This window comes from Littorina saxatilis, linkage group LG3 (genome assembly GCF_037325665.1).
Source record: "Littorina saxatilis isolate snail1 linkage group LG3, US_GU_Lsax_2.0, whole genome shotgun sequence".
Classification (NCBI taxonomy): domain Eukaryota; kingdom Metazoa; phylum Mollusca; class Gastropoda; order Littorinimorpha; family Littorinidae; genus Littorina; species Littorina saxatilis.
In genome coordinates this window covers 27,323,341-27,335,156 of record NC_090247.1, presented here as the reverse complement: position 1 = coordinate 27,335,156, position 11,816 = coordinate 27,323,341, and the positions used below count along the sequence as shown (strand labels likewise).

Genomic DNA, 11,816 nt, shown 5'->3' with positions numbered 1-11,816 from the left:
GTTATGACATTCTTTCCGTCAAAAAAGTCAATTTAACGGTGTTAAATGAAGCGACCATCCACACAATTAGGTTGCCATCCAGAGTTTAGGTTGCCATCCACGTGTGGATGGTTGCCTTATGGTGATTTAGGCAACCAAACCTGTGGAAACATGGGTACACACACACACACACACACACACACACACACACACACACACACACACACAAATACACACACAAATACACACACACAGCCACACAGCCACACAGCCACACACACACACACACACACCTCCCTCTCGATTCCCAGTCTGCCAGAATGCATAAGTTTAGTGAAGGTGTTGTCTGACAGGATAGTATGCACGATAAAGTGACCATTTGGGTGGGCGGGCCTAAACTGAAGGTGGGATTGGTTGAAACCTCGAACAAATCTCAAATTTCAACCAATGCCACAGAGCGCGCATAGTTCCGATCCATTTAGGCTCTTTCTCGTGCAAGCCACCCTGTGCCTAGATCAAATTAATAGGCCTCTGTTGTTGTTTTTTTAAAAAAAACTTCTATCCTAACAATCTATCATCAGACAACATTCTGATATTCTGGTGAAAGAGCGTACGTCCTTGAACATGATTGTGCATTTGCTGCAAATCAAAATGTGCAGCCCGATCTTTCGACGGTAAAGGATGACTTAAGGCAATTATTTAAAGGTACTGAACTTGTCAAATCCAGGTGCACGGAGCCCCTGGGGCTTTTAGTCATACCTCAGGCAGCTATCCGTTAGAAGAACTACCAAGTTTCATTTACTTGCACCCAAAGAGTCAAGAACTGCGATTTTTTTACGAATTAATTTCGTACTCGGACCCGGCTGGTCTTGACCTATTTTTGGATCTAAATTTAGATCAGGTAGATCACCACATCATGCACAAAAAGACACGTCACTAGCAAACTATGTCAGACATCATCATGAGTTTGTGTAAAACAAAATGGAGGCCGGAATCACTCAGTTGAATCGAACTCCGACCAAACACCACGTAATAACTAGGTTAATTTATGCACTCGCGTGAACAAGAAACTGTCGAGCTTCACAGATGTCGTCGTTGGGTAGTTTTGGGTTTGTTTTACTACCATAGGAGGATTTTTGAACTGTAAATGCACTCAGCTGCAACAAAAACGCAAAACGAAGGCTGTGAGCTGCACTGTGCCTTTAAGGCAATGAGCAGCACTAGAATGACCAAAATGAAACATGGAAAATACACGGAGTAACTTAGTTTTCTGGGTAGTTATTGAAGTGACTTATATAAAGAAACGAAAAAATTGCGAAAACTAAAGGACATAGATTGCCGTCGCTATAGAAACTGGCATTCACAGCGCCATATTGGATTTCTAGGAAACGGTTTTACAGCAACATCATACATCAGAAATGCTTAATATTTGGCAAAAAGATACACTAGACTTTTATTTACAATCATATAGAACGATATTTTGACAAAAAACTACAGTTAAATTTAAATTTATTTTTGAAATAAAGATTAATGAATATGCAGTTAGAAATTCATTAATCCTTATCACAAAAATTAATTTAAATTCAACTGTAGTCTTTAGTCAAAATATCGTTCTATATGATTGCAGATACATGTCATGTGTATCCTTGTGCCAAATATTATGCATGTCTGATGTATGATGTTGCTGTAAAACCGTTTCCTAGAAATCCAATATGGCGGCTGTTTCCATAGCAGCGGCAGTCTGTGTCCATTAGTATTTAAACAATGTTTTTAAGTCTCTTCAATAACTACCCAGAAAACTAGGTTATTCCATGTATTCTCCAAGTTTAATTTTACTGCCGCACATTCCTTCCGTCAAAAACAGGTAGGATCATTTATTTATTTATTTATTTATATGGGATATTTATATAGCGCTTGACGTTCTCTAAGCGCTTTACATATTAATTTCTGCCGTGTGAGATGGAATTTTTTACACAATATATCACGCATTCACATCGGCCAGTAATTCTCAAGCCATTACGGCGATCATCATAAGCTTATCAGATTTGGTTCAGACTTTGACATGGGGTAAGACCACCCCTTCACTTCGTCACAGAAATCAGCCAGGCGGTTGATTTTTGTTCGATTTTTTTTTTCGCCATTGTTCTTCTTTTCTTTTTGGCTCACGTAAGTGTAGCCTATGCGATCGTAACTTTGTCTGTCTGTGCGTGCGTTTGTGCGTGTGTGTGTGCGTGTGTGTGTATGTCTGTGGTAGAAACTTTAACATTTCCGAGTCTATGTGTGAGTGGTTATCCAAGACTATGGATAAAGCTCGCATAAGATTACGTCACGGTCAAAAGTGTTTGACGTCAATTAATGCATCATGACGGCATGCCTCCCTGTAGTCTTTCTCTCTCGCGTGGTGTGTGTGGTCTCGGTCATTGTTATTTTGAGCGGGCCGAGACTATTTGGCAGTCGTGTCCCTGTAAGTAGGCTACATGCAGACACAGACAGATCTAGATCTAGTGTCTCTCTTTCTTGCACAGTCGTCACCTATAGTGGGGCTCGTATGTTGCAGACGCACTCATAAATCATTCACATCTTGCAACAAACATCATACTTTGTGATATTGTTCCTTATAATTATTTAAGGGATTTCAGATACAGAGCCACTTCAGAAATCGTTTTTTTTTGTTTTTGATAGGGAATAAAAGGCTGCATTTACAGCAGACGAAATTCGTACCAAAAGCGCTCAGCAGTAAATATTCCCAACTCAGCAAATGTAAAATTCAATGGTTTACCATGCACCAGAAGTTGTCTGCTGATAACACATGCATGACATAAATACTCTTGTGGGTATTTTTGTGTTCTGGTATTTAATTTGATCGTTTTTAGAATTTTATATATCCGCAGCATGAAAATTCAAGATGGCGGCCTCCGCAACATTGCGTGTTTTGATTTGAGCGAAAACAACGTTTCTGAAGGTAAGTTTTCAAGAATACGCATCCATTCACCAATGTCACATCATTTTACTGTTTAATTCTCCCCTGGGGTCTGTTATTCATCGGGTGAAGCGCTGAAATGCAGAGACTTTGTTTAATCTTGCAATAGCTCATCAGCTGGAGTTGTGATGCTGATAGATCTAGATCTGTTGATTACAAGTAAGGAAATCATGATCGCCACGCTGGTGATTTTAAACAGATTAAACGAACTTTGAATAAAAGGCGAGGAGAAAGAGATTGTTCATGGTATGATAAATGATTAGTCCTGCCTACGTTAAGGACTTCCATAAGGTGGGGAGGGGTAGAGTCAAAAACTGAGTGAGGGTAGGCCAGATAGTAGGATGACCAGCTGGAGATAAAAACACTCCACTCCCCATGTCTTTACAGTGTTGTGATCAAACTTTCAAAGACGGTAGGTAACAGACAAAAGCATACAGTGTATGCTAATCAAATGAGATAAGTGGTTTTGAAAAATGAAGAGGTACCGCTCTTTGAGTTTTACAATTTTGGTTTGTTGCTTGTTTCTCATCCTTTTGCTTATTTTAAGTTGACCGTGCATTGGTGTGAATTTTATTTTTACAGGATATATACAAGAGTTACACCACATGCCGGTTCCTGGGAACAAGCGTTCTGCATTTATTCCGGTGCCACAGAAGGGAGCTGATTTCACTAGTACTACTGTATCAAGGTTTGTTACCTAATACATCTTAACAGTAAGATTTTTTTATTTGTATTAATTGGAACATGTTTGCACATCATTTGTAAGCGACCTCTGTGAATTTGATGGGTTTAACGTACGAACCCTCACTATGGTCAACATTCTGTTAGCGACTGTTTGAAGCGAATAAATGTAGCGGTCAGAAAGATTCCAGAATCAGTTGGGTCACTGGAAACTGTGTTTGTTTGTTTTTTTAACCTGAAACAGTAAGAATTATACGAATTCATAAAATACAATTTTCTTCCATTTTGGTCTGTTGTGTGAAGACTTGCTAACCCGGCTTTGACCGACTCTCTGAGATAGTAAACATTATTCAAATACATTCAAATAAAAATGTCACTTTTCATCTTTTGTGTGAAGGGTACCACAGGCTGATTTCCTGCACCATGGATGTAGAGGAGGCCAGACAGTCTGCTTCTCATTCCAGCTGTGTTGCGTTTTTTTCTGCTCGTGAAGTGTATCGCCACATTGCCAAAGCCATTGGCCAAGAGAAGTGATCACCCTGTCTGCCCATTTTGCATAGCCTTACAGGCTGTGACACTATGTCGTTCTTCAATGGTATTGGGGAATCAGAAGGCTTGGGAAGTATGGCAAGCATTTGAAGACGTCACTCCAACTTTCTTCAGGTTGTCTGCTCCTCTTTGTAAGCTGAGTACCACTGACAGGGCAGCACAAGAGCTTTTTGGTGTACATTTGTAGGACAAAACCAGCAACGTACTGGGTGTAAACAGTGCTAGACGGTACCTCTTCAGTAAAAAGAGCTGCCAAATTGACCATAATCCCCTTACAAGTGAGGTGATGCTGCAGGACATGAGATTGAGAAGAGCCATCTACCTATTAGACTTCCAAACTCTGTGGGCTGGCAGTTCAAGGCTGGAAAGTGGGAGTCATTCTGGACGAGCTTTCAAGAGGTATCCAGCGTGTGCCGAGAACTCATGAGGTGTGCCTGCAAGAAGAGCTGTACAACAAAACGCTGCAAATGCTGCTAAGAAGGACTGCAGAGCACAGCTCTCTGCAAATGTGCTTGCATGCCTGTGAAAACTGTCAGCATCTAAACTGTGCAAAAATATTATTGCACCCATTTTCATACCCCAACTCAAACTTTTATTCCTGTGTCATTTTATTCAAACTGTCTATGCCATTAAAGGCTCGCATCTTCGCTATCTGGCACATTTTTTTTTAACATCATCATTTACGCCGTCAAAATAAGGATACCCTTGACGTGACAAAGAGATGTGACAAAAACTTCGGGTACCTTTTAAAAAGCCGACGACAATTCCTGAGGCACAACTGGGTCACTGTTGTATACGAAGAGAAAGTCAACTTGATTATCCATCCAGAACAGGTTGTTTTATTTCGCCATCTTGCATATTTCTAGTGTTGTGCCATTGTACCTACTGATGTATGTGTCGATCTCACGGATGAGATGTTTATGTGTCAAATTTGAGGGATACCCAAGTCAACTAAAATCCATGTATTTTAGCAATGACCAAGTGGGTTGCGTTGAAACTTTCAGGAATGTGTGTCTACGCACGAGGCGTAGTTCAACCGTTTGAGTACACTTTCAAATCTTCACGAAATAATATTTTAAAAACTGCCACAGGTTTGTTGACTTACATCCCACATATTTTTGACTTCGCATGTATATATGACAGATGGTTGTTTCAAGTACTGCCAAAGTTTCTTTTGAGTATAGACACTTGCCGGAATGTGCTAGTTGTGTAAACACATGAGAACAAACAACGTTTTCGAAATACAGCGATTATGAATTTTAGTCGACTTTTGAGTTGATACATTACATTTTTATCAGTTTTATTTTGGGGGTACCCTTATTTGGGCGGCGGTCAAATACCCATGTAAAGGCCACCTTTTATCTTAAAAGTGTTCCAGTTAGCCAAGTTGAGTGCCCTCAATAGCATACATTGAATATAACAGCACAGGAATGAATGTTTTCGTTTTGGTATGAAAATTGGTGCAATATATTTATTTTTGCACAGTTTAGGTAATCCACAAATTCTTCAACCCTGCCACCCACACCGTCCAATGATTCTCTGCACCAACAATACATGTATTGTTTTGTTTAAAAATGTGTTTGTGTTAGTTTCTATTGCAAGAGAATGACATGTCTTGTAGCATCAAAAATGCCTAAATACCCTTTTATTGGCGGCCATTTTGAAAATTTTAAAAAAAACTACTGATTTCTTAATTTTTTCACGGTGGCTCTGTCTCAGGTTTTGTTAAGCAAAAGCAAATGTCCATTTACGCCAAATTTGCTGTTAATCACATGAAGTGAAATATGCCTAACATACCCAACCGTTTACACTGGCGGCCATTTTGAAAAATTGTTTAAAAACTACCCATTTTTTTATTTTTCGCGATGGCTCTGTATCAGGTTTTGTTAAGCACATAAAACTCTTCATATTTGCTTAATTTGGTGTTTGTTGCATGATTTGAATGATTTTGCAACATAGGAGCCCCACTACTAAGCTTACTGTGTGTGGGGGTGTGTATGTGTGACGGAGTGATTGAGTTTGTGTTACTGTTTGTCTATTTCTTACGTGAGCCTTGAAGGCTTCGCCTCTTGTTCATTTTTGGCTCACGAAGTGTAGCCTTTGTTCTCGTAACTTTTGTCTGTCTGTGCGTGCGTGCGTATGTATATGACTAAGTGCCAAAAGGTGCGCACGAAAAGCGGACAAAGGGGCTAAAAAATAAAAGTTGACAAACACGACTGATATTGTGATTTTTGTTAAGACAACAGATGCTGGAACCCAATTACGAAAAGAAAAGATAAATTTACCCAAATGATTTTACAAATAACGATAATTTTGTTCGTTATATCATTCAAAACGGCACTGAGTCATAGCATTAAGGTTATCTCGCACGTTTTTAAAGCTAGGGCTTTGAAACTTGGCACACAACCAAAGTATAATGACCTCCAGGTATGGTGCACATCACACTAAACAACATTGAATTTCAAGGTCACAGCGAGGTTAAATTTCCTTTGCAAACTGGAAAATTGTCGTTGTCACGTCTTACATGTTTTAATACTAGATCAGTTAGACTTTACATACTTCACATACTTTCAGCATTTTTATAAAACCTCATTAAAAGTGACCTGCTTGTTAATCTTTGTCAAAGTTCAAGGTCACAGCGGGGTCACATCTGGTCCAAATGTGGAATATTTTCAATTTATTCAGCGCGTTTATAGCACGAGCTTTGAAAATACACACAGTTCTAGTGTATAATGTTCACACACGATTAAAGTCTGGTTGAAAAAGTCAAGGTCACAGCAGGGTCGCGTTGAGGTCAAACATATACATTTTTCAATGAGGTTTTCTCATATGTTTTTGAAGCTAGGGCCTTGAAACTTGGCACACTACGCAAGTTAAATTAAACCTCATCAAATTCCAAGGTCACAGTAAGGTTAAAGATCCTTTAAGGATATTTTCTAAAAAAGGTGACCGCCTGGTTAATGTTTGTCAAATTTCAAGGTCACAGCAGTGCCATCTGGCTTAAACTTTGAAAAATTGTCAATTTCTTCAACTAGTTTTATAGTGTTTGAAGTCATTCACACATGATGAAAGTCTGGTTGATAAAATCAAACGTCAAGGTCGCAGCGGGGTCGCATTGAAGTCAGACACATACAATTGTCATTTTCACGAACGCCTTTTAAGCAACACCTTTGAAACTTCACACATTCCAAAGTTTTGATGTTGTTTGGTTATAATCAAAGTGTGGTCAATTTCCATGATTGAGAGCATTCAGAGGGGTCAAGTTGAGGTCACACAAAAGAGATTAAATTGTCGACACAACAGATGAGACTGGCTACCACTGTTTATTTTAATACACTTTTATGCAAATTTTAAATTGTGTTCAACCATATACACCAAACTCACCCAAACTCCTGAAACATCCAAGAAAAGGAAAAATGTGTCCAAGCAAGGAAAAACGCCATTTCTTCAAAGGCTGGAATAACTACAGAGGCAGCCGCGTCATTACACACAATGCAATTACGTCATACATCATACATTTCTATGAGTCATGTTGAATGGAATGGTGGCATGTGCCTCTATTCTAGCTAACAACAAAGCTGAAAAAATGAATATTATCTGTTTGTTTTGTTTGTTTTACCCGTACGAGACCTTTCTGTGACCTTGACATGTGACAAGGATCTACCTTAACTTCTTTAAGTCGGAGTTGAGAGTTGTGTGATGTTTGAAGGCTCTCCCTTTAAAAAAAACTGAGATAATGATGCATTTTCGTGTTTTTGATTTGCCCATGTGACCTTGAGATTCGACAAAGGTCAACAAGACTTTAACCGTGTATGGAGGCTATTAAGCCCAAAAATGTGAACTTTCAAGGTTCTTGCTTTGAAAAACTCTGAGAAAAAGGTTATGTTTTTTTTTTTACCCACACGAGACCCTGCTATGACCTTCACATTTCTCAAGGATCAACCTTGAATTCTCCATGTTGAACAATCATTAAGCAAAAGCGTTGTTTGAAGTTTGAAGGTTCTAGCTTCAAAAATCTCTGAAAAAATATGTTTCATCCGTTTTCTGAACCACATGTGACCCAGCCGTGACCTTGAAATCTGACAAGGGTCAACAAGACTTTTACCATGCATGGGGGCGATTAAACCCCAAATGTGTGTGAAGTTTCAAGGTTTCAACTTAAAAAACGTCTGAGAAAAATATACATTTTCCTTTTTGGACAATGTGTTGCACGCAAGACAACACGACAAACGCTCGTGTTATCATTCTTTTACTTTAAGGTCGACTTGCGTGCCCGCTCTTTCGCTAATCTCAATTAAAATTCATCTTAGAAGTTCGGTTTTATTACGCTTTTAATTAAGAAGATTAAACTAAGACAACAAATAGTTAGTTTTACCCATTAAACTCGATAAGGTAGTGACATTTTATGTTGAACGCAAGAAGGTGTCGCACGCAAGATCTGAAAAGATGTTGACGACATAATTTCAACACTTGATAGCGCAATCGTGGTTCGTGATTTCTTCACAAATTTTGAACACAGAATGTGTCACGTGGTTCCGTAAATGAAGTAGATCTTTGTACATGTAAATTTTGTTTTTAAAAGAAAATAACCGTTAATTACCGAACATTTTGTCGCACGCAAGATATGACGAAATTTTCAAATCGTTTTCAAAAATGCTGTTCAAAAGTTCTGCAGTCTTTGCTGGATTACTTGAAAGACAGCAGTTTGATACACCGTTATCGCTTGACGTGTCGACATCAATTCCAGAGTTTTTGAAAAAGAAATTTAGTAAATATCTGCGATTGAAAAATGTATGCCGTGATGACGAATCATCTTGCGTGCGACACCTTAAAATTCGGTTATCGAAAAAAAAAAATTCTCTCGAGATTTAGATTTGACGTTTGGTCTCGTCTGTAAAGCGATGTTTCAGGCATTCAATCAAACTAAATGCAATTCATTTGTGCTTCTTGTTATTTTTCTGTGGCATATTCAAAACACGAGGTATCACGATGTCCTTTTTCAGATGGCCGGTTTTGGCGTTATTTTTGACTTTAAACAAAGATAACTTCAAAACCGTTCAAGTCAGACACACGAAATTATGTCCACTATCTCTTCGCACATTCATCCACACACACACCAATTTTCAGCAGACACACGTTTTTAGAAACATTTTTATTGTAAAACAAAGTCGTCTTCTGTTCTGTGAGCACCTTTTGGCACTTAGTCATATGTATGTCTGTGGTAGAAACTTTAACATTTCCGAGTCTATGGAAGCTCGCATAAGAAGATTAGGTCTCGGTCAAAAGTGTTTGACGTCAATTAATGCATCATGACGTCATGCCTCCCTGTAGTCTTTCTTTCTCGCGCGGTGTGTGTGTGTGTGTGTGTGTGTTCATTTTGTAGATCTAGCGTCTCCCACTCTTGCACTGTTAGGGAGGCCCACAGAGAAAATCCAAAATGGCGGCCACAGCCGTGTTTTTTTTTTACTTTTCTCTGAAGATTTAAAAGGCTAAATAAATATTTTGAAAAAGTCAAACAACTTGCAAGGGTTTCTCCAGTTGTTGTTCTTTTGAATGATTGTTGGTATGTGAACGTGCTGTTTTTGGTTCATGAGTAAAACAAGTCCCGAACTTGCCCCAAAACGCTATCTCCCGCTTCGGACTTAGCCGCAAACGCGGTGTACAGGGAAAAAGCTATTTGACGTCGCGGCAAGCGAAACACTCGAAATCGTCACCCAAGTTCCAAGAGCGCGCGAAGAAAAACTATTTAAAGTACAATACTGAAATTTAGTGAGGCATAAGATCAACCCTTTGTTATGATGTATGTGAAAGAGCGACTTATCAACATTTTATTAACGTCTTGAAAAAGGGTGGGTTCTGAACACAGTGTTTTACTTTTTACACAGATGTTTCTGGAAATCGCCCATTCCTGTCAATAATGTTAAAAGGCCAATCTACCAGGACAATGTCTTATCTAATCAATGTGTGCAATACTTTAACCGGGCCAACCGATTGAAGTGAAGCAATATTTCAACTTTTGCGCCGTCCAAGGCCGAATCGCGTATGTTCTGAGATCTCGCAAGGAAAAAGTATTAGATGCAGTTTACTGACATTTTGCATACCATCAGATCAATCCTTTGTAATTATGTATTCCGCTGAGCGACTCATAATTACTATTAACATGTTGTGAATATAGTTGATTCTGAACACAGTGTTTTTGTTTTGACACAGGCGTTTTTGGAAATCGCCCATTTCTCTCAGTAATCTTAAAAGGCTAATCTACAAGAAGAACATCTTTTCTCATCAATACGGGCTATACTTTGACCGGGCCGATCGATTGAAGTGAAGCGATTATCCAACGGTTGCGCCGCCGAAGGCTGAATCTAGTCATTTACAGAGTGATACAGCTATTTGCATGACGCCGCGGCAAGCTGAAACACTCGAAATTATCGCCCCAGTTCCAAAGACTCGCAAAGGAAAGATATTCTAACCAGATTCGTGTAATTTTGCGTGCGATACAATCAACTTTCTGTTATTATATGTTTAAAAGAGCAACTTACACAAATATCATTACGTTGTTGAAAGGGTTAATTCTGAACACAGTGTTTTCTTTTAAACACAGGCGTTTTAGGAAGTCGCTCGATCTTTCTTCTCATTGATCTCAAGAGATACATCTACCAGTAAGTTCAGTAACATTTTTCTAATCAGTGTGTGCTTTGGCTTGACCTTGACAAGCGATTGAAGTGAAAAACCAAAAGCTGATCAACTCTCGCAGTCATGCAAAAGCTGAATCAGTTTGTTACGCAGTGTTCAGTATCAGAGTATGCACAGTGAAAAACTTGACGTCGCGACAAGCCGAAATTCGAAATTATCGCTTATTTTCCACGAGCTCGCAAAGAAAACTTATTTTGAAACAGAAAAATATATTGTGTAGTGAAAGATCTCTGCAACAGATCTATCCGGAAGTCTGTTCTCATACTGATGTAAATGTGTTTGACTTTGCCTTGCGATTGAATTAAAACGCTTTTCAACTGTTTCACCGCCGAAGGCTAAATCAAGGCATGCCGTGAAAATGTCACATGCAAATACGTTACAATTTTAGGTTTTTCAACTCCCCACCAAAGTTAGATCAACGAACTAGCAACATCTTTCAAAAGAATAACCGAGCCTTCCGGCTGTGGAAATGATTTTTGTCTCTGCGACGCGGCCTTGACTAGATCCATTATAGTGAACAGATCTAACAAGAACCGCAAATGCTTATATGACTCACCTTCGCCACAAGTATTATTATGAGAAACAGGCTATTGACGACACGCAGGACCCCGTGACCCAGCAACATTAACAGACCCAAGGAGAAGGTTTGTTGGTGGACAATGACATTTTGGTTAAAAACACGTGGACAAAACACGTAGCTACCTCACTGCAACATGAATTGCTTCACAGGACTGATCAGCACGCAGAAGCCCTTTTCGAAGTAACCTAGCTGTAGATGCTCACTTTGCAAAGTAAATTCTCGGTAAATTAAAACGTTCTGTCACAAAACACACACACACACACACACACACACACACACACACACACACACACTAATAAATGTTGATCCAGAATCACAAAGACAGAGAGACACATTATTATTATTATTATTATT

At 39.1% G+C, this 11,816-nt stretch overlaps 1 protein-coding gene across 1 annotated transcript in view; it reads right to left on the bottom strand.

The window, feature by feature from the left end:
• The window catches only part of LOC138962037 (uncharacterized), a 384,447-nt gene that overhangs the window by 52,800 nt on the left and 319,831 nt on the right, over positions 1-11,816 (bottom strand). The window lies entirely within an intron of this gene.